Here is a 27,024-nt window from a genome sequence, read left to right as displayed (position 1 = left end):
GGAAGGGGGTGCAGTGGGGGAAATGGGTGAATATGGCCAAAAGGTCAAAACTTCTAGTTGTAAGATAAGTTCTGGGATGTAATGTACAGCATGGTGACTATAGTTAACAATACTATATTGTGTGTGTGTGTGTGTGTGTGTGTGTGTGTGTATATATATGTATATTAAATATATATATTAACTCTAATATCATATATATATTTATTATATATTATATAGTACATAATATATCTATATAATATATATATAGCTCTAATACATATATTAGTTATTTCTTTTTTTCAATTATTTTACTGAAGTCATAATGCTTATAATGCCGTGTAATTTCAGGTGTACATTGTTATTTATCAATTTCTGTATAGACTTCAACATGCTCCCCACTGATAGTCTAATTTTAATGTCACCATACATATGTGTTCCTTTACCTCTTTCGTCCATTCCCCCAATCACCTTATCCTTTGGCAATCACTAATCTGTTCTCTTTATCCATGTGTTTGTTTATCTTCCACATAAGAATGAAATCATGAGGTTTGTCTTCCTCTGCCTGGCCTAAGTCACTTAACATCATACCCTCAAGGTCCAGTCATGTTGTTGCAAATGGGACAATTTTGTCTTTTTTATGGCTGAGTAGTATTCCATTGTGTGTGTGTGTTTGTGTGTGTGTATGTGTATATATGTATATGTATACACACACACACACACACACATATATATATATATATATCTCACATCTTGTTCATCCATTCATCAGTTGAAGGGCACTTGGGTTGCTTCCATGTCTTGGTTATTATGAATAATGCTCCAGTGAATAAAGGGGTGCATAAATCTCTTTGAATTGTTGATTCAAATTCTTTGGATGAGTACCCAGTAGTAGGATAGCTGGACCACATGGTATTTCTATTTTTAGTTTCAGAACTCTCCAGACTACTCTCCATAATGGCTACACCAGTTTGCATTCCCACCAGCAGTGTATGAGGGCTCCCTTTTTTCCACATCCTCCCCAACACTTATTTCTTGTTTTTTTTTCAGAATAGCCATTCTGACAGGTGTGAGGTGATATATCACAGTTTTGATTTGTATTTCCCTAATAACTAGTGATCTTGAAAATCTTTTCATGTGCCTATTAGCCATGTGTATATCTTCTTTGGAAATATGTTAGCTCATATCCTCTGCCTATTTTTTTGATAAGGTTGTTTGTTTTTTGTTGTAGAGTTGTATTAGTTCTTTAAATATTTTGGAGATTAACCCCTTGTTGAATATATGATTTGCAAATATTTTCTCCCAGTTGGTGGGTTTTCTTCTCATTTTGTTTGTGGTTTCCTTTGCGATACAGAAGCTTTTCAATACGATGTAGTCCCACTTGTTTATTTGTTCTTTTGTTTCCCTTGCCTGAGTAGACATGGTATTTGACAAGAGACTGCTAAGACTGATGTCAAAGAGTGTACTGGTTACATTTTCTTCTGGAGTTTTACAGTTGCTCATCTTAAATTCAAATGTTTAATCCATTTTGAGTTAATTTTCATGTCTGGTGTAAGATAATAGTCTATTTTCATTCTTTTGCATGTGGTTGTCCAGTTTTCCCAACACCATTTACTGAAGAGGCTTTCCATTCTCCATTGTATGTTCATGACTCCTTTGTTGACGATTAGCTGTCCATAGATGTGTGGTTTTATTTTAAAGGTTTCAATTCTGCTCTATGGATCTGTTTGTCTGTTTTGTGCCAGTGCCATGCTATTTGTATGACTATAGCTTTGCAGTATATTTTGAAGTCAGGAATTGTAATGCCTCTAGCATTGTTCTTTTTTCTCAAGATTGCTTTGGCTATTCAGGGTCTGGTGCCCCATCTGAATTTTAGGATTCTTTGATCTATTTCTGAGAAGAACGTCTTTGGGATTCTGATTAGGAATGCACTGAGTCTGTAGATTGCTTTGTGCATTATGGTCATTTTTACAATATTTATTCTTCCAATCCATGAGCATGGAATATTTTCCATTTCTTATGTCCTCTTAAAATTCCTTCAAAAACATCTTTTATCTTTCTTCCTGTAGGTTTTTCACCTCCTTGGTTAAATTTATTCATAGATATTTTATCTTTTTGTTGCGATTGTAAATGGATTGCATCCTTCACTTCTCTCACTGCTGGTTTGTTATCAATTTATAGAAATTAAACCTATTTTTGTAAACTGATTTTCTACCCTGCAGCTTCATTGTGGTTGATTATGTGTAGTCTTTTTCTGGTGGATTCTTTAGCATTTTCTACAGAAGGAACCATATCATCTGCTAACAGTGGAAGTTTTACTTCTTCTTTTCCAATTTGGATCTCTTTTATTTCTGTTTCTTGTCTAATTACTCTGACCAAACCTCCAGTACTATGTTGAATAAGAGTGGTGAGAGTGGATACCCTAGTCTTGTTCTTGTTCTCAGATGGATGGTTTTCAATTTTTCACCATTAATTGTGATGTTGGCTGTGGGTTTGTCATATATGGCCTTTATTATGTTGAGGTATTTTCCTTCTATACCTATTTTATTGAGAGTTTTTATGATAAATAGACGTTGGATATTACCTAGTGCTTTCTCTGTATCTATTGAGATGAGCATATGATTTTTATTTCTCATTTTGTTAATGTAGTGTATCACATTGATTGATTTGTGGATGTTGAACCACTCCTGTGTCCTGGGTATAAATCTCACTTGATCACGGTGTATGATCTTTTTAATATATTGCTGTATTTGATTTGCCAATATTTTGTTGAGGATTTTTGCATCTATGTTCATCAGTGATATTCACCTGCAAGTTTCCTTTTTTCTGTTGTTTTTGTCTGGTTTTGGTATCAGGGTAATTTTGGCATTATACAATGAGTTAGGTTGTGTTCCATCTTCTTCAATTTTTTGGGATAGCTCGAGAAGGATAGGTATTAAATCTTCTTTGAATATTTGGTAGTATTCTACAGAGAAGCCATCTGGTCCTGGACTTTTGTTTTTGGGGAGGTTTTTTGATTACTCTTTCAATGTATGTACTTGTGATTGGTCTATTCAGTTTCTCTATATCTTCTTGGTTCAGTTTTGGGAGTTTGTGTGAGTCTAAGAATTCATCTCTTTCTTCTAGGTTATCCAATTTGTGGGCATATAGTTTTTCATAGTATTCTCTTACAATTCTTTGTATTTCTGTGGTATCCATTTTAATTTCTCCTCTTTCATTTCTAATCTTATTTGAGTGTTCTCTCTTTTTTTCATAGTGAGTCTGGCTAAGGATTTGTCAATTTTGTTTATCTTCTCAAAGAACCAGCTCTTAATTTCATTGATTCTTTCTACTTTTACTTTTACTCTCTGTTTCATTTATTTCTGCTCTAATTTTTATTATTTCCCTCCTTCTGATGACTTTGGGCTTTGTTGTTTTTTCTTTTCAAATTCTGTTAGGTGTAGTTTAAGATTTCTTATTTGAGATTTTTCTTGCTTGTTGAGGTGTTCCTGTATTCTTATAAATTTCCCTCTAAAAAACCCTTTTGCTGCATCCCATAAGAGTTGGTATGTTGTACTTTTATGTTAATTTGTCTCCAGTTTTTTAAAAAAAATTCTCCTTTGATTTCTTCATTGATGCAATGGTTGTTCAGTAGCATTTAATTTAGTCTCCATATATTTGTGATTTTCTCATCTTTTTGCTTGTATTTGATTTCTAGTTTCATAGCCTTGTGATCATAAAAGATGCTTGATATAATTTCAATCTTCTTAAATTCAGTGAGGTTTGCTTTTTTCCCAACATATGGTCTATTTTTGGGACTGTTCCATGTGCACTTGAGAAGACTGTGTAATCTGGTGTTTTTGGATAGAATCTTTTATACATATCCATTAAGCCCACCTGATCTAGATTTTCATTTAAATCCAATATTTCCTTGTTGACTTTCTGTCTGGATGATTTATCCATTGATGTAAATGGGGTGTTGAGGTCTCTACCATTACTGTGTTACTGTCAATTTCTCCATTTAGGTCTGTTATTAGTTGCTGTATATACTTTGGTGCTCTCGTGCAGGTGTATATATATTCATAAGTGTTATACCCTCTTGGTGGAATGTCCCTTTTATCATCATATATGGTCCCTCTTTGTCTCTCGTTGTCTTTTTTATCTGATGTCTGCTTTGTCTATTATAAGTATGGCAACATTTGCTTTCTTTTGTTTGCCATTTGCTTGGAGTATTGTCACTCTGAGCTTATGTTTGTCTTTAGAGCTGAGATGCATTTCCCGGAAGCAGCCTATTGTTGGATCTTATTTTCGAATCCATCCAGCTACTCTTTGTCTTTTGATTGGAGAATCCAATTCATTTATATTTAGACTAGTTAGTGATATATGAGGGCTTAATACACCATTTTATTTCTTGTTTTCTGGTTGTTCTATATTTCCATTGTTTCTCTTCCCTTGTATTTCTGACTGCCATTTCAATTTATTGGTTTTCTGTGATAGTTTTCTGATTATCTGTGAATTGTGGCTCTGCTCTGATTTTTTGTTTAGTGGTTACCATGAGGTATGTATAAAAGATCTTTTAAATTAGATAGTCTATTTTCTTATAGCCTCTTATCTCTATTAGCCTAAGCATGTTCCATCATTTTCTTAGTCCTCTTCTGATTTATTATTGTCACAAATTCTGTTTTGTATTGTGAGTTTGTGATTAAATTGAAACTTTTATAGTTGTTTTTGATGCTTTCCTTCCCTTTAATTATTATTTTATGATTAAGTGTTTGCTAACCTTTTCTGATAGCTGAAATTTTCTGATTTTGTTTGTCTATTTATCTCCTTGCTCAAGGCTATGTAAACCTTTGCCTTTTAATTTGATGTATGAGGGCTTTCTTGATCCTAACTTGTAAGGGAGGTCTAGTGGCAATGAAGTCCCTCAGCTTTTGTTTGTTGGGGAAAGCTTTCATTTCTCCATCATATCATTTTGCTGGATGGATTATTCTTGGCTCAAAGGTTATGTCTTTCAGTATTATGGATATATCATTCCATTTTCTCCTAGACTGTAATGTTTCTGCTGAGAGATCTTCTGAAAGCCTGGTAGCATTCCTTACTAGATTATTTTCTTCTGCCTTGTTGTCCTTAATATTTTTTCTTTGTAATTGACCTTTGCCAGTTTTACTATTATATGCCTTGGAGAAGGTTTTTATTTGTCTTGATGCAATTAGGAATTCTATTTTCTTCATGTATTTGTAAGTCCAGTGTCTTGCACAGGTTTGGGAAGTTCTCAGCTATTATTTCTTTGAACAAGCTCTCTGATCTATTTTCCCTCACTTCTCCCTCTTGGATACATATAATCCTTATGTTGCTTTTCCTCATTGAGTCACATATTTCTTCAATAATTTCTTCATGTTTTTTAAATCTTAGTTCTCTCTCTTCCTCCACCTGAAGCATTTCTCTATTTATATCCTCTAAATCAATAATTCTGTTCTCCATAATGTCAGCTCTATTTTTTTAGGATCGTAGATTAATTTTTTCTCATTAACTGTGTTCTTCATATCCAGAGTTTCTAGTTTTTTTAATGATTTCAATTTCTTTGGTGAAGTATTTCTTCTGTTCATTAATTTTATTCCTGAGATCATTGAACTGGCTTTCTGAGTTTTCTTGTAACTCATTGAATTTATTTATGACAGCTATTTTGAATTCTTTGTAATTTAGATTGTAAATTTCTGTGACTTCAGGTTTGGTTACTAGATACTTGTCATTTTCCTTCTGCTCTGAAGTGTTACTATAGTTTTTCATGGTGTTTGATTAACTAATCCTTTGCTGATGCATTTGTGGTAGTTTCAGGTCACAGATTCCACCTGTTACCACTGGGGTGAAGCAGGAGCTGTGTTTCTTATCCCATCCCATCTGCTGGAAGTTGTGGGGGTGTGGTGGGTTCTCTCACTGACTGGGATAGGGTTTGCTTGTGCACTGGGCTTCTGACACTTCCACTTACAGTCATGCAAGCCACTGTGCTTGGTGGACAGGGCTTCTTCGTGGGTCCAAGCCAGGGCCACTCATTCAGGCTGTGGTGACATGCTTGGCACTCCCACATGCCAGGATAGCATTCATATGCAAGCACAGTCCTGCTTCAGCTTCCTCTTAAAGTTACACCAAGACACTTTCTTACTAGTGGGGCTGTGGCAGCATGGTGGGCATTCCTTCAAGTTAGGGCAGAGTTTGTGCACACGTGCAGGCCTGCCACTGCCTCCTCTTACAGTCGCACAGGGGCACATTACCACTAGTGGGGCTGAAGTGGCATGGTGGGCACTCTCACAGGTGGGGATAGCATTTGTACTCCTGTGCAGGGCTGCCACCATATCCTCTTACAGTTGTGCCAAAATGCATTCCCTCTGGTAGGGCTGCTGCAGCATGGTGTGTGCTGCTTTAGGCTAGGATAGCATTTATATGCAGTCTGGGCTGTCCCCACCTCCTGTAGTAGTAGCACTTGGTCACTATGTGATGACCTGTGACCTGGATTGCTGCTGCTGGAAACTGGTATGAGAATGGTCACCTACATCCACTGCTTCCCAAGGATCCAGTCCATCTACCTTCAGCTATATGGCTGCATAGGTATCTCAGGCATCCAGTTGTGCTGTCTGGGTGTCCTCCATTGATGAGTGAATGTCTGTTTAGCTGTAATTCAGAGAATGAGTGACAAAGGGAAGAGCTCACTCCCCCATGTTGCTAATGTCACTTTGTATTTTATATTTGAAATTTTTTAAGAGAATATATCATAAATGTTCTTATAAAAAGAAAGAAATTTATAACTTCATGATTTGATAGGTATTAACTAAACTTATTGTAGTAATCGTTTCACTATATATATTTATATATAATCATTGTGCTGTACACTTTGGACTAATATACTTTTATATGTCAGTTATATCTTAATAGAACAGGAAAAATAAATCTCACCTGTTAATGAAAACAAATACCACAATGAGACACAATTTCATATCCATTAGGATGGCTATTTTTAAAGAAACAGAAAACAATTGTAGCAAAGAAGTGGAGTAATTGGAACCCCTGTGCACTGTTGGTGGGAGTGTAAAATGTTACAGCCATTACAGAAAACCATTGGCAGTTCCTGAAAAAAAAAAAATACAATTACCATATGATCCATCAACTCCATTTCTGAGTGTGTATCTGAAAGAATTGAAACAAGGATCTCAAAGAGATATTTGTGCATCTGTGATGATAGCAGCATTATTCACAGCCAAAAGCTGGAAGCAACCCAAGTGTCCACTGATGAATAAGTAGATAAACAAAATGTGGTATTTACATACAATGTAATATTATTCAGCCTTAAAAAGGAAAGAAATTCTGACACGTGCCACAACATGAATGAACCTTGAGGACAATATACTTAGTGAAATAAGCCATTCATGAAAAGGTACATACTATATGATGTTACCTATATGAGATATCTAGAGTAGTCAAATTCATAGAGACAGAAAGTAGAATGGTGGTTGCCGAGGGCTAGGGAAAGAGAGTTTGTGGAGTTTGATGGTACAGAATTTCAGTTCGGGAAGGTGAAGAGTTCTGGAGACTGGCTGCACACAATGTGAAGGTACTTAACAGTAGTGAACCATATAATAAAAATGGCAAGATGCTCAATTTTATGTTTGTACAGTTTGTCACAACTTTTAAAAATTTATGTAAAAAACTTAGCTTGATTTGAATACAGGGCACTGTCATCATTAATTAAGTATTCTTTTGAATAGCAAGTAGACTTTTAGTGGTGAGCATGAGGTAGTCTATACAGAAGTTGAAATTTAATGATGTACACCTGAAATTTATATGTGTTATAAATCATTGATAATGATTTATAATAATAGAATAAATAAAATTCATATGAAAGTATGAAAAAAGGTATGATCAAATACTTACCATGAAGATAAATTTTAATGGAAAAAACTTTAGGAGCATTCAAACTAAAGCCAAGAACAATAAAAACACTATTACTACAACTATTAAGAATTGTACCAGAGAAACTTACCAATAGTGTAAGAAAGTAATGAGGATAAAGCTTGAGCAGAAAGAGACATTTTTGTGTATGAGTGCAAGGAAGATTGGCCCTGAGCTAACATCTGTTGCCAATCTTCATCTTTTCTCTTGAGGAAAGTTGTCACTGAGCTAACATCTGTGCTAATATTCCTCTGTTTTACGTGGGATGCCACCACAGCGTGGCTTGACCAGCGGTGCTAGTTTTGTGCCCAGGATCCAAGGCTGTAAGCCCCAGGCTGCTGAAGTGGAGTGAGTGAACTTAACCACTATGGCACCAGGCTGGCCTGAGTAACATTTTATTATATTATTTTTCTTACCTTAGAAGTCCAAGAGGACCAACTTATAAATAATTGGAAGCAACATGTAGCCCTAAGAAATGTACAAGAAACAATACATTATTTAACAACGCAAATAACCAACCAGAAAATATGATGAAACATTGATAAATAAATTGAAAATGCTGATATAAAGGGAGATAAAGCACATTACTGAATGGGAAAAATTTTGATGCAAAGAAGTTACTTATTGTTCAAATTAATCTTTAAATTCATTACAGCTTCAATTAAAATTTCTTAATATATATCATGGAACTTTCCAAGCCAATTCAAAAAGTCTATTTTAACAAAATAACTCCCTAATGAGAATGTCACAACGTTTGAGAGGCAATGATCTTGATTACCCACATAGTGATACCTCATACCTTGCTTCAAATCTGGCAAGACAAGAATGATGCCTCTAAATTGGGTTCAATGATTCTCATGAGTCCCCAGAATACTCACATTTGGCAAAATTGCTATAATTAGACAACACATAAAGGATGTTATATTGAGAAAGAAATCCACGTTAATGGTGTCTATTTTTTTTTTTCTTTTTGGTATAAGAAAGGTTGAGGAGCTCTAATGTCACCTCTTTCGTTCGTCTTCCATATGCAAGGAAACAAATTTTTTCTTACAAATGAAAATTACACCAACTATATCACTTAAATATAGGAGGCTAGGACTTATCCTGGAATTACTCACTCAAAAGCAGGCGTTTATTGATAACTTTCAGTGACCTAGACAAGTTCCCAAGTTTTGCAGACATAGAGATGGTCAAGACATAAACTGTCACAAGTTTAAAAATTACATTTCTGCTATCCAAATGATTGCATACCTATCTTGCATTCGTGATCACCTCTACTATTTTTATTCAGATTTGAATAACTCCTATTCTAACAAAATTATTCCCTAATGAGTCTTGCAGTCTGTCTTGAATCTCTCTTATCTCTTTTCTATTCAATTATACCTATCAATGTTTCTGTTATGTAAATCCATTCATGTAATTTCCTTTATTAAAATCCCACAATTATACTCATATTCTTCTAGAGCAGCAATTCTCAAACATTAGTGAACACTAGAATCACCTGGAGGGCTTGTTAAATCAGATTTCTGGGCCCCAATATCAGAGTTCGTCATTCAGAAACTCAGAATTTACAATTCTAACAAGTTCCCAATATATTGTAATGTTGTTGGTATAAGTACTGCACTTTGACAACCACCATTCTAGATGGAATACATACTCCTACCAATGCAAAAAGTGTCCTTTATTATCTAGGTTCTACCTACTTCTCCTGTAGCACTTTTTTTGAGAGGAGTTTGGTGCCAACCCTTCCCTTGCATGACACCGAGAGTGAGCGCCTCCTTAAAGTTTGTACCCCAGGCACTTCACCTACATTTCCCTAGTCCAGGCCCTACACAAGACTGTCTGACTCCAAACTTTGTCTTTCCAGTCTCCAAATCTTTCCATTACACACCTTTTTCTAACTTAAATATTCATCACAACCTTTTGTCTTAAAAAGATGTCAATCTCTTAGAATTATAGGGTTTAGATAAATTTCTGTATTTTGATACTTTTCCTTAAGAGGAATTTCTGAAGATTTAACTTCATAAATGTAATTTGTCACTTAAAACTATAGCCCAATCTCATTTATAAAAAGTTAAATCCTTAAGTAAAATATTAAAAAACATAATCAAGTACATTAACAAAATAGCACATCACAGTCAGGGGCTTTTAAAAGTTTCAAATGGAAAAACTTGAGACAACATTCAACTTACAGTGAGGCAGAAATGAATTCAAAATAGTCCAAATATTGGCATCAACTTTATATTCAATTATAATAAACCCACAGAAAGTAATGACGAGAAGCTAAAATCAGCTGAAGACAACATGGTACCAATCCTAGAGTGAATACTTGATAAATGTTTCCAAGCTTGAGGGATCCTGAGAGTTTCAAGCTGGAATTCTTCTAGGCAATTCACTCATGTCTGTTTAGTTTGTTGACTCTTCCATGATTTTGAGATTATCATTCTAGGTAGAAAAGGAAAAAAATTCTCCTTTGATTATTAGATTTTCCTAACTGTGTCCACTCCATAACAGAAAATTACTGAGAGCCTAGTGTGAAATCATTCTTACAGTTTGCTCTGAGGCTTTTGTGCTTTTCCTTCCCTCTGTGCCAAGATCCCATTTTAGGATCTTGTTCTTCCTAAATCTATCCTCTTTCAGGCCTTGGAGCAGCCACAGTGTTCTTGCTTCTATAGAACGAAATCCACGTTCAAGGTTTCCATTGGCCATGTAGAATTGTGAGAATATTTCAGAAACACCCAAGCCTTTTTTGTCAGTCAATTTGGCGGACATGAGCTAAAGAGAAGGGTGATTGACCCATATGTTCCCTGAATGAAACTGTATAAAGGAAGCTATGACTAAAGAATCCTTTTCCCGACCATTCTTCCCCTTGTGGGATCTGGTCTCCCAACACGCGATACTCACCTGCTAAGCACAGTGCCAAGAAGACTCATTATTCAACATGGTCAGTCACAAAGCAGTTAGTTTACTGCCTCTGTGCATCAACAATCTCAAACCCCCATTAAGGCTGTGTTTCTATACACTAACAATGAACTAGCAGAAGGAGAAATTAAGACTACAATCCCATTTACAATTGCAACAAAAGAATAAAATAACTAGGAATAAAGTTAACCAAAGAGGTGAAAGAGCTGTACACCAAAAACTATAAAACGTTGTGGAAAGAAATTGAAGAAGACGCAAAGAAATGGAAAGATATCCCATGCACGTGGATTGCAAGAATTAACGTAGTTAAAATGCCCATACTTCCTAAAGCAATCTACTGATTCAGTGAAATCCCTATCAATGTTCTAACAACATTTTTCACATAAATATGACAACGAATCCTAAAATTTATATGGAACAACAAAATACCCCAAATAGCCAAAGGATTCCTGAGAAAAAAGAATAAAGCTGGAGGTATTACACTCCCTGATTTCAAAGTATACTACAAAGCCATAGTAACCAAAACAGCATGGTACTGGCACAAAAACAGACACACAGATCAACGGAAAAGAATGAAGAGCCCAGAAATAAACCCACACATTTTTGGACAGCTAATATTCGACAAGGGTGCCAAGAGCATACAATGGAAAAAGGAATGTCTTTTCACTAAATGCTGTTGGGAAAACTGGACAGCAACATGCAAAAGAATGAAAGTAGACCATTACATTACAGCATGCACAAAAATCAACTCAAAATGGGTTAAAGAATTGAATGTAAGACCCTAAACCAAGAAACTGACAGAAGAAAATATAGGCAGCATGCTCTTTGACGTTGGTCTTAGAAGCATATTTTCAGGTACTGTTATCTGATGGGGCAAGGGAAACAAAAGAAAAAATGAAGAAATGGGACTACATCAAACTAAAAATCTTCTGCACAGTAAAGGAAACTGTCAACAAAATGAAAAGACAACTTAACAATTGGGAGAAGATATTTGCAAACCATATATCAGATAAGGGGTTAATATCCAAAATATACAAAGAACTCATACATCTCAACAACAACAACAAAAAACAACAACCCAATTAAAAAATGAGCAAAAGAGCTGAACAGAGATTTCTCCAAAGATCTCACTCATAAGTAGAAAATAAAAACAATGACAAACAAACGCATAGCAACAGAGATTGGATTGGTGGTTACCATAGGCAAAGGGGGGAAGGGGAGAGCAAAAGGGGTGATTAGGCTCACATGTGAGGTGATGGACTATAATTAGATTTTGGGTAGGGAACATGGTGTAGTCTACACAGAATTTGAACTATATTACAACGTATTCTGAAAGCTATATAATATTATAATCTAACGTTACTGCAATAAAAAAATGAAAGCAATAATTCAAGAAAATTTCCCAGAAATGAAACCCAATGCACTGCATTTTTCAGCAGAGTAGTATTTTCTAGACACATGTGGCTAAATTTAAGTGCAAATTCATTAAAATAGGATAATGCAATTTCTTGCTCATACTGATCATGACTCAAGCGCTCAATAGCCTCACATGGTGGAAGCCACCATATTGAACAACACAGACATAAAGCATCTGCGTCCTCAAAGAAAGGTAGATTGGACAGGTCTGGCCTTGAGTAATGGATGGAGCAGATCCACCAATGCACATAACCATGGAATTTCAGAACAACAGGGATGAGAAGAAGATCTAAACAGCTTCCAGAAATCATAGGGGGTGGCAAGAAACAGGTCACATAGAAAGAGTCAGAAATAGACAAGGAATTAATCTTTTCAGTTACAATACAAGAGGCAAGACTCTATGTCTTCAAATTCACAGTGAAAATTCTATCCCACCTAGAATTCTTGCTCAAACTATCAACTGACCTATTCAGACATAAAACTGAGAATTATTCAGACATAAAATTTCTAAAAAGAAAAATTACACCTATGGATCATTCCTGATAAAACTACTACAAAAAGAGACCCTCCAGCAAAACAACAGAGAAATCAAGAAAGAGACAGCCCCAGGATCCGGAAACAAGTAATTCAGCCTAGCCGAAAAGCAAAGGGAATGCCCAGGACCACAGCCCTGCAAAGCCATCAGAGTAAGCAGCCTAGACTGAACCAAGGAGACAAAGTCACCTTTCTGGTGGAAAATGAATGATGGGGCATAGAAAACTCATCAGATTACAAGAAGGAGTTATGAATTCCAAGGAAAATGAAAAGTTGTCAAGAACAAAAACAGAAGCATAGAAGTGTGCATGGCTCAACTGTGAATAATAAGTATTTAAGCCATGTTGATGCAGACAATGAATAGGAATCCACTCCCTTTCCCTGTTTTGGGAAGGCGGGAAGTGGGCATGAGGCAAGGAGGATATCAGGAACCTAAACTCTCTTCTTCCAGAGAAATCAAGAAACAGTAGTATAAGCATGTCATTTAATGACACAGCAATAATTACCAGGAAAAAAAAATACTAACCAGATTGAAAGTAGATTCTGGAAGGAAAAACCAGAGTGGGGATGAGGTAGAGCAAGCCACCCCTTGTTTATTATAAACATCATAAGATTGTTCAAAGTTGTAAAGCATGTACATCTATAAATTTGATTGTTAAAAATAAATTTCTAGAAGCCCCAGAGTGGATATCATCTCCTTCCAGCTCTCTCTGGGTATGAGATGTCCTCCCAAAGAATTATGGCTGACCTCTTGCCATATTGAATCCTTCTGTTCATGGGTCTGATTTTTCCCCAACAAAATGGGTTCAGCTCATGCCTGACCCAGGGCTGTATTCAGGAAATGTCTGTGGATCTAAACAGAAGCCTGGACCAGAGCTTTCCTGCTGAGGTTCCAGGAGTGTTTGAGATTCAAATGAACCTCTTGTTAGCAAGTATTGGAAAATCCCCAAGTGACATAAGGATGAGTGTTGCCAGTAGGAGTCCACCTGGTGTTTCTAAAACAAGTTTCACAAACAGCCATGAGATGTTTTTACTGAAGGCTGACTATGTGCTCAGCAAATTTCTAGGCCCTGAAAGGACATCAGTGAAGCAAAGTTAGCCTCTGGCCATCTTTGCCTTTTGGAGGCCTCCTGGGGTCCATCCCAACAGTTGAACCTAATGAGGTTGTTAGGAAACAGCACAGCATAATGGTTAAGGATGCAGGTCTCAAAGACTCTACATTTTCCAGCTCTCACACACTGGACAAGTTATTAACCTCTCTGTGCATCAGTTTCCTCAGATGGCTGATAGGAGGATTAAATGAGAAATCTGTAAAATTAAAGCCTTGTACTCAAACACTGAGACTCCTTCCAACTCTCTGATTCTTCCATTTCATCTTCGTTCCTCAATCAACTGTGTTATGGTACCACCTGCAGAAATGAGATATGGTGCTTCTGAAAATGCACACAGAAGCTTAAAGAAAATGTGCCTTTATTTACTTTTCATAAATGACATCATCAGCCCCAAGAGACCGTACCTGGGGTGGGATTGGGGAGGAAGAATTTCTTGTTACCTGAAAACAACTTCTTGGTCTCATTTGGGTAACAAGCTTTTCTGAGTTTGGCCTTTCTGATCTACTCCACTCTTCCCCTGTTTCTCTTAGGATGAGGTCAGGATATTTGCGGGTATAACTTATGAGAGCAGGAAAGTGGACTCAGACCCTCACCTGCACTGGGCCTTGCAGGTGACACCTCTTCCCTGCCCTGATTCTGCAGAGGGTCCTCTAGTATTCATCACTGCATTCCTGGTTATATCAGGCCTGAGAGTCACCCCTGCTGACCTGGGCCCTTCTCACTGGCACCCAGCTTCCATCCCCACCCTCCACACAGCCTTGTTGAAAATGAATGTTCACTGCTGGAGGTCCCCTTAGCCCTCCTGTGACAGCCACCTGGAGGCCCATGGGTTCTCTCTTTACATATTATTATGGCTGAATTTGTCCCCTCCAAAGGTATATGTTAAAGTCCTAACCCCTACACCTCAGAATGTGACTGCAGTTGGAAATAGCATCTTTAAAGAGGCAATTAAGATTAAATACGTTCATATGGGTGGGCCCTAATCAAATTTGACTGTAGCTCTTACAAGAAGAGATTAGGACACATACATGCACAGAGAGAAGACCAGGGAGAAGAATTCCATCTTCTGGCCAAGGGGAGAATCCTCAGGATGAAACTTGATCTGAGAATTCCAGCCCAGAACTATGAGAGAATAAATTTCCATTGCTTAATTCACCCAGTCTATCATACTTTGCATTTGCAGCCCTAGCAAATTAATACAGATCCCTTCTTCTTCCCTCATGGGCCAGACCAGAGGATGTCTGTGGGAACACTGATTGTATGATAATTATGTTTCTGTCTCTCCAATTAAATTATGAGATCCTCCTGGGTAGCAACTTTGGTTTATTCATTTCTATATTCCTCGGGCCTAACAGTGCTCTAGCTGGATGGTGATTTAGAATGAATCTGTGAGTGAAGGAATCATTTCCATTTTGGACAACTACCTTCAAATTTTAGTAAGATAGAGAGGGCAGTGGTCAAAACACTCTGTAAGCAGACCAGTTAATTAACCATTTGTACCAGTTCTCATGGCATAACATGATGGTCATGGATGCAATGATGTAAGCCATGTGAAAGTCACTGGTGTAGGGAGGGTTGAGCTTTGGGCAAATGTGGTTAGGACCATGGGACCATTGACAACTGGAGCAGTGGGCTATAAGCCCAGTGCTTGCTTCTGGCACTTCTCCCAATGTGCCCATAGAATAAGGGCAGGAGTGTGGGCCCAAGAAATGGAGAATGCAGGGGATGGGGAAGATGCCGGGGAAGGACATAAGTCCCGAATAAAAATAGTAAAGCTTGTTCACGGGAAATCCCACTTCTTCACCTCACAGCACAGCATCACAGATTGGGGAAAGAGGAAGAACTGAAACCTTAGAAAGTATCCTCAGGAATCTGGTGACTGAGTCACTCACTAAACTGACTCTCCAGCAAATTAATCTGTGGCAAATTGAGCTGCTTCCATCACTTCTGCAGCTCAGAATATGAATCTTAATAACAATGACCAACACTATTTGTGGTTAAGCACATGCCAGGAATCATTCTCAAAGTCTCAATTGCATTAATTTTCTTTTTTTAAATTTTGGGGAATGTGTGAGGAAGATTGCCCTGAGCTAACATCTCTTGCCAATCTTCCTCTTTTTGCTTGAAGAAGGTTGTTGCTGAGCTAACGTCTGTACCAATCTTCCTCTGTTTTTTATTTTATTTTATTTTATTTTTGTATAGGGGATCCTGCCACAGCATAGCTTGATGAGTGGTGTATAGGTCTGCACACAACATCTGCACGTGTGAACCCTGGGCCACCAAAGGGGACAGTGTGAACTTAACCATTATGCCACTGGGCTGGCCCCCATATTAATGTTATTAATACTCAAAATAACCAAATGAAATAGGTGCTTTTATCATTGCTGCTTCAGAGAGGAGGAAACTGAGGCTCACCAAGGTTGGATAACTAGATCCCCCAACTTTTAAGTGGCAGAGCTGGTTAAAGAATCAGGGAGAGCCTGCCTTTTCAACCACTACAACCTATTGGCATCAGTAATGTTTACCCTCCCATCAGGACAACTGCTGGGAGCCTACCCCTTCACATGTGTTTACACACACCCTTGTATACACTAACACATCTGTATGCACACATAGACCACCACTAACACCAACTCCCTCCCTTGCCCAGCAAGTGCAGCTGACAGTCATGCCCCTGGGCAGTCTTCAGAGTTCTCTGCTACAGCAATGGAAGATGATGCCTCAGCTCCTCTGTCTCTGTGTCAGTTATTATTTGCTCTGTAACAAAGTATGCTACAACTTAGTGGCATAAAACAACAATTTTTTTAAATCTCACATTCTGTGGGTGAGGAATTTGGAAGTGGCTTAGTTGAGTGGTTCCAGTTCAGTTTCCCATGAGGTTGCAGCGAAGCTGTTGTCTGGGACCCCTGTCTCTGAAAGTTGGAATGGGCTAGATAATCTATTTCAAAAGTAGCTCACACATGGGGCCTGGGAAGTAAGGACTACATCTGGCAGGAGGACTCAGTTGCTTGCCATGTGGGAAGTTGAGTGTCCTTACAACATGGCAGATGGCTTTTCCTAGAGTGAGTGATCCGAGAGAGAACAAGGTGGAAGCCTCCATGTCTCTTATGACTCAGGCCCAGAACTACATACCGTCCTGTCCACAATATCCTAGTGGCTTCACAGGTCAACTCTATTCTTGTGGAAGGTGACTCCATAAGGCTATGAGTGCTCTAGGAGGAGTGAATCCTTGAGAGTGCTCTTGGAAGCTAGCTACTACATCTTACAACCACAATGTGGCCTACTGAGAAGTATATTGTGGGAACACAAAGGCTTGGTGTCAATTCGACCCAGCATATGATAGTTGGTCCATAAAGTCAGTTCTCTTTCTTTCCCTTTTCTCCTGAGCCATATGACTCCAAGAGTCAGCTCGAATTAGACCTTAACATTCTTTCCCTTGTCCTGACCCACTACCCCACTGCTGCTTCCAGTAATTCACAATAACTTAAAGATTTATTGCTTTCTCCAGTTTCCCTCACTTCTCATCTCTATTCTGGGTCATATACATCTTAGTCTACCTGAAATGAAGGAAATATGTCCCAGTTATCTACTATGGCATAACAGACCATCCCAAAAGAGCAAACAGCAATGATCTTTTATTTTGTTCATTAATCTGAGGTTGACTGGGCTCAACTGGTCATCCCTTGAATCTGGTCTATCATGTGATCATAGACAGGCTGGAGCTGGTATCATCCTGAAAGCTCTCCTCATATATCTGAGCTGGAAAGACTCAAACAGCTAGAAGCTGGGATGCCTGGGTCAGCTCAGACATTTCTGTCTTTCTACATGGATACACAGATGATAGATAGATAGAGATGATAGATAGATGGTGATAGATGATAGTTACAGATATTTAGACAGATATAGATAGATAGATAAATTGATAGATATATATAGATTCATACAGATGAAGATTGATAGATGATATAAATGGACGATATATAGATAGATATAGATAACTGATAGGTAAATAGGTAAATATAGATAGTTGATCGAGAGATATAGACATATAAATGGATATATAGATGATAGATATAATGATAGATACATACAGACAGACAAACTATGACAAGTACAGGGAACTTTTCCATCTTCAGGCAAGATTCAATGGAGAGGACAATTCTTGGCCTAAAGAAGTGAATATGAAGTTCCGAGGCCCAACTTATGGCCTTCCAGCACCATGGATAATCACCCACACTGAGGAAGCTCTCAGCCAATCTGTCACAGGAAAGGAAGTGACTCCCTGAATTAACTGGCCCTGATGTAATAATTACCTGATCCTGCCTATCTTTAAGTCCCGAAGGAGTAGGTCTATCTCATCTTATCTTTTCACGTATCTTGGACACTGCACAGCCTGCACATGACCAGAGATTTCTCAGAACTTTGGGATGAGAAAAGCAATTCTAAGGGAGAGCAGGAGAGGACCCACATGAATGCAGTGGGAGTGTTTCCCTAGAGTTAGTGCAGGTCATCCCCCTCAATGTTGTCCACACTTTGATATGATGAAAAGGCACTTTTAGAATGGGAAAGTTTCTATTGTTCCTAGGGAAATTACTGAACAGCAACACCTGTGCCACCAATGATTTCATACTTAAACCTTTGTGAGAGATGTATGCAATTAGTTTATAAACTGGTAGATGAAGCTGGAGTTGTTAATGCTGGAGCCAAATCTTCAAAAGCAATATTGACCTTCTGAGGACTGAGGATAATAGATCTCTGAAAATAATAGCAATACTTATCAAGTGCTCACTGCGCACTTTGTGGTCATGGTCTCTGTCCTAAATACTTCACACACATCATCTTACTTCATCCTCACTTGAGAAAGGAGCTGGCATTATCCCCCTATTTTGCAGATGGCAACTCTGAGGCACTAAGGTATGGAGGTGCTTAGTAACTTCTTCAAGGCTGCACTTATAAGTGTCTGTTGCAGAGGAAGGTACTAGATTCCTTTCACTGGGCTGGATACCCATCCTCAGTTGCTAGGAGTATTGGCTATTACTAGCTAACAGCTGCTGCATTCTCTGGAGAATCACCATTGACCAAAGCAAAGCCACTTCATCTGGGACTTTAACATTTGCCAAAGCCACTGGTTTGTGTAGACTCAGCCCTGGACTGAGTTAGCATCCATGACCCTGGACGTCCAAATTCAGAGCCCCATCTGTCGAACACTGTGTGCTGCTGCCTCCTGATATTAAAATAATATACCTAAGGTGATATTTCATCGTAGTTTTGATTTGCATTTCCATGATAGTCATTGACTTTGAACATCTTTTCACTTGCCTGTTGGCCATTTGAATATCTTCTTTGGAGAAATCTCTGTTAATATCTTTTGCTCATTTTTTAATTGGGTTTTTAGTGTTTTTGCTATTGACAAGTATGCATTCTGTGTATATTTTGGATATTAACTCCTTATCTGATATATAGTTTGCAAATATCTTCTCCCAATCGTTAGGTTGTCTTTTCATTTTGTTGATGGTTTCCTTTGCTGTGCAGAAGCTTTTTAGTTTGATCTTGCCTCATTTGTTCATTTTTTTTCTATTATTTCCCTTGCCCAGTCAGATAATAGTATTTGAGAAAATGCAGCTAAGACCAATGTCAAAGAGTGTACTGCCTATGTTTTCTTCTGGAAGTTTAGTGGCTTCAGATCTTGCAGTCAAGTCTTTAGTCCATTTTGAATTAATTTTTGTTTTGGGGAGAAAGGTAGTTGTCTACGTTTATTCTTCTGCATGTGGCTGTCCAGTTTTTGCAACACCATTTATTGGAGAGACTTTCCTTTCTCCATTGTGGGTTCCTGGCTCCTTTGTGAAAGATTAGCTGTCCATAGATGTCTGGGTGTTTTTGCTGGAATTTCACTTCTTTTCCATTCATCCGTGTATCTGTTTTTCTGCCAATACCTCCCTGTTTGGATTACTATAGCTTTGTAATATCTTTTTTTTTTACTGAGGAAGATTCACCCTGAGCTAACATCTGTTGCCAATCTTCCCTTTTTTTGTAGTGAGAAGCTACCACAGCATGGTGACTGACAGACATGGTGTAGGCCCCTGCTGAGAAACCAAACATGGGTGACTAAAGCAGAGCATGCGAAACTTAACCACTTGGCTACCACAGATGGTCCTGTAGTGTTTTTGAACTCAGGGAATGTGATGTCTCCAGCTTTGCTCTTTTTTTTCAGGATTGCTTTGGCTTTTGAGAGTCTTTTGTTTTTCCATATAAATTTTAGGATTATGTGTTCTGTTTCTATGAAAAATGTCTTTGGGATTCTGATTGGGATTGCACTGAATCTGTAGATTGCTTTAGATGATATGGCCATTTTAACTATGTTTATTCTTCCAATCATTGAACACAGAATATCTTCCCATTTCTTGACATCTTCTTTGATTTCTTTCAATAATTTATTAGTTTCCAGTATACAAGTCTTTCACCTCCTTGGTTAAATTTATTCCTAGGTATTTTACTCTTTTTGTTGTAGTTGTAAATGGGATTGTATTCTTGATTGCTCCTTCTGCTAGTGCATTGTTAGTGTATAGATATGCAATTTATTTTTGTATGTTGATTTTGTACCCTGAAACTTTACTGTATTTGTCATTTCTAATAGTTTTTTGGTGGATTCTTTAGGGTTTTCTATATATATAATCATATCATCTGCAAATAGTGATAGTTTTATTTCATCCCTTCCAATTTGTATTCCTTCTGCTTCTTTTTCTTGCCTAATTGCTTTGGCTAGATCTTTCCAATACTAGGTTGAATAAGAGCGGTAAGTGTCCATCCTTGTCTTTTTCCTGTTCTCAGAAGAATAGTTTCCACCTTTTCACTGTTGAGTATTATGTTAGCTTGGGTTTTTCATATAAGGCCTTTATTGTGTTGTCCTACTATCCTTCTATACCAATTTATTGAGAATTTTTAGCAATAATGGAAGTTGAATCTTGTCAGAGGCCTTTTCTGCCTCTATTGAGATGATCATGTATTTTATTCTTTGTTTTATTAATGTGATGCTTCACCTTGATTTATCTGTGGATGTTAAACTAAGCCTGAGTCCTTGAAGTAAATCCCCACCTGACTGTGGAGTGTGAACCTTTTATTGTATGGTTTTATTAGATTTGCAAATACTTCATTGAGGATTTTTGCATCTACGTTCACCAGCAATATTGGCTTGTAGTGTTCATTTTTTATGTTGTCCTTGCCTGTTTTGGGTATCTGGGGTATATTGGCCTAGAAAAATTAGTTAAGAAGTGTCTCGTCCTCTTTAATTTTTTGGAAGTGTTTGAGAAGGATAAGTATGAAATTTTCTTTTATGTTTTGGTAGAATTCATCAGAGAAGCCATCTGGTTCCTAACTTTTGTTTTCTGGGAGATTTTTTATGCCTTTTTTTAATTGAGTTCATAATAGTTTCCATCATTGTCAAATTTCAATTGTATATTATTTCTTGTCTGTCACCACATAAGTGCTCCCCTTCACCCACTGTGCCAACATTCCCACCCCCCTTACCATGATATCCACTCAACTCTTTTCTTGGTCCATGTGTTTGTTTATGTTCCACATATGAGTGAAATCATGTGGTGTTTGTCTTTCTCAGTCTGGCTTATTTTGCTTAGTATAATACCCTCCACATCCATCCGTGTTGTTGCAAAAGGGATGATTTTGTCTTTTTTATGGCTGAGTAGTATTCCATTGTGTGTGTGTGTGTGTGTGTGTGTGTGTGTGTGTGTCTCACATCTTCTTTATCCAATCTTCAGTTAATGAGCACTTGGATTATTTCCATGTCGTGGCTATTATGAATAGCACTGCAATGAACATGGGGTACATATGTTACTTTGAATTTTTGATTACAAGTTGTTTGAGTGGATGCCCAGTAGTGGGATACCTGAGTCTTATGGTATTTCGATTTTTAGTGTTTTGAGGAATCTCCCTAATGTTTTCCATGGTGGCTGCACCAGTTTGTATTCCCACCAGCAGTGTATGAGGTTTCACTTTTCTCCATACCCTCTCCAACATTTGTTATTTTAAGTCTTAGTGATTATAGCCATTTTAACAGGTGTAAGGTGGTATCTTAGTAGAGTTTTGATTTGCATTTCTCTGATGAATAGTGATTTTGAACATATTTTCATGTGTTTATTGGCTATCTGTAAATCTTCTATGGAAAAATGTCTGTTCGTATCCTCTGCCCATTTTTCGATCTGGCTGTTTGTTTTGTTTTTTAATTGAGTCTTTATATATTTTGGAGATTAACACCTTGTTAGAAATATGATTTGCAAATGTTTTCTGCCAATTGGTGGATTGTCTTTTTGTTTTGATCCTAGTTTATTTTGGCTTGCAGATGCTCTTTAGTCTGATGAAGTCCCATTTGTTTATTTTTTCTTTTGTTTCCCTTTTCTGAGAAGACATGATATTCGAAAAGCTCCTTTTAAAGTAGATGTCAAAGAGTGTACTGCCTATATTACCTCCTGGGAGTTTATGGTTTCAGGACATATCTTCAAGTATTTGATCCATTTTGAATTTCTTTTTTGTGTATGGTGTGAGATGATGAGCTACTTTCATTCTTATGCATGTGGCTGTCCAGTTTTCCCAACACAATTTATTGAAGAGACTATCTTTTCTCCATTGTATGTTCTTGGAAACTGTCAAAGATTAGCTGTCTACAGATGTGTGGTTTTATTTCTGGTTTTTCAGTTCTGTTCTATTGATCTATGTGCCAGTTTTTGTACCAGTACTGTGTCATTTTGATTACTATGGATTTGTAGTACATTTTGAAGTCAGGGATTGTGATGCCTCAGCTTTCTTCTATTGTCTCAGGATTGCCTTAATAATTCGCTGTCTTTGGTTGCCCCATATGAATTTTATGATTCTTTGTTCTATTTCCATGAAGAATATCATTGGGATTCTGATTGGGATTACATTGAATCTGTAGACTGCTCTGGGTAGTATGAACATTTTAACTACGTTTATTCTTCTGATACATGTGCATGGAATCTCTTTTCATCTCTTTATGTCATCATCTATTTCTTTCAATTATGTCTTAGAGTTTTCATTGCATAAGTCCTTTACCTCCTTGGATAAATTTATTCCTAGCTATTTTATTCTTTTTGTTGGGATTGTAAGTCGAATTGTATTCTTGAGTTCTCTGTCTGTAAATTAGTTATTAGAGTATAGAAATGCAACTGATTTATGTAATTTTTCTGCAACTTTACTGTAGTAATTAATTATTTCTAATAGCTTTCCAATGGATTCTTTAGGATATTATATGTATAAGATCATGTCTTCTGCAAACAGCGAGAGTTTCACTCCTTTGCTCCATATTTGGATTCCTTTTATTCCTTTCTCTTGCCTAATTGCTCTGGCCAAAACTTCTGGTACTATGTTGAATAAGAGTAGTAATAGTGGGCATCCTTGTCTTGTTCTTGTTCTCAGAGGGGTGGCATTCAATTTTTCCCCACTGAGTATGATGCTGGCTGTGAGTTTGTCATATATGGCCTTTATCATGTTGAGGTACTTTCCTTCTAAACCCATTTTATTGAGAGTTTTTATCATGAATGGATGTTGGATCTTGTCAAATGCTTTTTCTCTGTCTATTGCAAGGATCATGCGGTTTTTATTCCTCCTTTTGTTAATATGATGTATCACATTGATTGATTTGCAGATGTCAGACCATCCCCATTTCCCTGGTATAAATTCCACCTGATCATGATGTATGATCTTTTTGATGTATTGCTGTATTTGGGTTGCCAATATTTTGTTGAGAACTTTTCTATCTATGTTCATGAGCAATGTTGGCCTGTAACGTTCCTTTTTTGTATTGTCCTTGTCAGACTTTAGTATCAGAGTGATGTTGGCCTTGTAGAATGTGTTAGGAAGTGGTACATCTTCCCTGATTTTTTGGAATAGCTTGAGAAGGATAGGTGTTAAAACCTCTCTAAAAGTTTGGTAGAATTCTCCAGGGAAGCCGTCTGGCCCTTTTATTTTTTGGGATGCTTTTGATTACTGTTTCAATCTCTTTACTTGTGATTGATCTGCTCAGATTATCTATTTCTTCTTGATTCAGATTTGGGAGGTTGTAAGAGTCTAAGAATTTATCCATTTCTTCTAGATTGTCCATTTTGTTGGCATATAGCTTTTCATAGCATTCTCATAAATCCTTTGTATTTCTGTGGTATCTGTTGTTATTTCTCCTCTTTCATTTTAAATTGTATTTATCTGAGCCTTCTCTCTTTTTTTCTTTGTAAGTCTGGCTACGGGTTTGTCAGTTTTTTTTTTTTAAACTTCTCAAAGAAACAGGTCTCTTTCATTGATTCGTTCTACTGCCTTTTTTCTTTCAATTGTATATATTTCTGCTCTGATTTTTATTATTCCTCTCCTTCTGCTGACTTTGGGCTTTGTTTGTTCTTCTTTTTCTAATTCAGTTAGGTGTAGTTTGAGATTGCTTATTTGGGATTTTTCTTGTTTGTTAAGTTGAGCCTGAATTGCCTTGAATTTCCCTCTTAGTACCACTTTTACTGCATCCCATATGAGTTGGTACAGTATGTTTTCATTTTCATTTGTCTCCAGGTATTTTTTTGTTTCTTCTTTAATTTATTCAGTGATCCATTGGTTGTTCAGTGGCATGTTGTTTATTCTCCACGTTTGTCCTTTTCTCAGCTGTTTTCTTATAATTAATTTCCAGCTTTATAGCATTGTGATTGGAAAAGATGCTTGCTGTTATTCCATTCTTCTTAAATTTATTGAGGCTTGTCTTCTTTCAGAACATATGGACTATCCTGGAGAATGTTCCGTGCCCACTTGAGAAGAATGTGTATTCGGCTGTTTTTGGATGGGTGTTCTGTATATGTCTATTAAATCCAACACATCCAGCCTTTCACTTAATTCCACTGTTTCCTTGTTGATTTTCTCTCTGGATGATCTATCCATTGATGTGCATGGAGTGTTGAGGTCCCCTACTATTATTGTGTTATTAATATCACCTTTTAGGTTTGTTAATAGTTGTTTTATGTCCTTTGGTGCTCCTGTGTTGGGTGCATAGATGTTTACAAGTGTTACGTCTTCTTGTTGGTGTGTCTCTTTGATCATTATATACTGCCCCTTCTTTTCTCTCTTTACCTGTCTTATCTTGAAGTCTACTTTGATATAAGTATTGAGGCACGTGGTTTCTTTTGTTTGCCCTTAGCTTGGAGCATCATCTTCCATCCCTTCACTCTGAGCCTGTGTCTATCGTAGGAGCTGAGTTGTGTTTCCTGGAGGAAGCAAATTTTGGGGTCTTATTCTTTAATCCATCTTGGCATTCTGTGTCTTTTTATTGGATAAATCAATCCATATACATTTAGGGTGACTATCAATATATGAAGACGTAGTGCTGCCATTTTATCACTTGTTTTCCAGTTCTCCTCCATTTCCTTTGTTTCCTGTCCTGTGTGTTTCAGTCTGCCAATTGAATTATGTAGTTTTTTTTAATGTTGTGTTTCTTCATTTCCTCCTTATTTATTATTTGTGTCTCTGATCTGCATTTTTGTTCAGTTGTTACCATGAGGTTTGTTTTCAAAACCCAGAGATAGTCCATTTTCTGTTGGCCTCTTCTTTCCTTAGACTAAACCAATTCAGTACCTTTCCTCTTCTCCTCCTAAATTGTTTCTCTCACATCTTATTCTGTCTTGTGTTGTGAGTTTTTGGTTAAAATGACAGGATTATCTTTGTTTTTATTGCTTTCCTTTGCTTTATCTTTAATCTTATACTTGAGTATTTGCTAACCTGTTCTGATGTATAGGTACAATTTTCTGATTTTGTCTACCTATTTGTCTCCTTACTCCATTCTTTGTAATCCCTTTCTCCTCTGGGTTTTTTTTTTTTTTTATGGCATCAGGGCCTTCCTGAGGATGTCTTGTAGGAGGAGTCTTGTGGTTATGAACTCCCTTAGCTTTTGTTTATCTGGGAAAATTTTTATTTCCCCGTCGTATCTGAAGGATATTTTTGCTGGATAATGTATTCTTCCCTGAAAGTTTTTGTCATTCAGAGATTCGAATATGTCATTCCAGTCTCTCCTAGACTATAAGGTTTCTGCAGAGAAATCCCCTGAAAGCCTGATAGGGGTTCCTTTGTAAGTTACTTTCTTCTGCCTTGCTGCCCTTAGTACTTTTTCTTTGTCATTAACATTTGCCAGTTTCACTACTATATACCTTGTAATAGGTCTTTTTACATTGACATATTTAGGATATCTGATAGCCTCTTCCACACGGATTTCCAACTCCTTCCCATGGTTGGTAAGTTCTTTGTCATTATTTCATTGGACAAGATTTATCCTCCATTATCCTTGTCTTCTTCCTCTGGAATACATATAATTGTTGTGTTGCATTTCCTATTTGAGTTGGATATTTCTTGGAGACTTTCTTCATTTCTTTTTAATCTTACTTCTCTCTCCTCCTCTATCTGGAGCATTTCAATATGTCTATCCTCGAATATGCTGATTTGCTCCTCTATGGTGTCTGTTTGAGCTTTCAAGGAATCCATATTTTGTTTTATCTAATCAATTGTGTCTTTCATCCACAGTATTTCTGATGGACTTTTCTTGATAGTTTCATTTTCTTTTGTGAAGTAGCTCCTGAACTTGTTGAATTGTTTCTCTACATTCTCTTTTAACTCATTGAGTTTTTTGATCATAGCTATTTTGGATTTTCTGTCATTTAGATTACGTATTTCTGTTTCTTCAGGGCTGATTTCTGGGTACTTGTCATTTTCTCTCTCTTCTGGATATTTAATATATTTTTTGATACTGCTATAGGGCATGGCTTTGTTCTTTTTCATCCTGGTATTATTGGGTCTCAGTTACCACCTGCCACCACTGGGTGGCTGTCAAGAGCCACATATTCTGAGCTCTCTGAGTTCTGCAAGGATCCCAGGCACTGCAGCTGGTGCTGGGAAGGTTGTGGGGGGGGGGGGGGGTTGAGGGGGGAAGGGGCTCTTTCTTCTTCATGCTCTTGGGGTTTTCTCACTCTGTCTTGACTATCTGCTTTCCTGGTGTGTTGTCTTGATGAGGTCACCCCAAGGTTAGCTTTCACCTCAGTTAGCTTTCAGGAGGAGGCTGCAGGCACCTCAGTGATCCTTGATGTTCCCATGAATAGGT

Source organism: Equus quagga, chromosome 7, assembly GCF_021613505.1.
Source record: "Equus quagga isolate Etosha38 chromosome 7, UCLA_HA_Equagga_1.0, whole genome shotgun sequence".
In the NCBI taxonomy this organism is placed as follows: Eukaryota; Metazoa; Chordata; class Mammalia; order Perissodactyla; family Equidae; genus Equus; species Equus quagga.
This window is presented reverse-complemented; position numbering follows the sequence as displayed.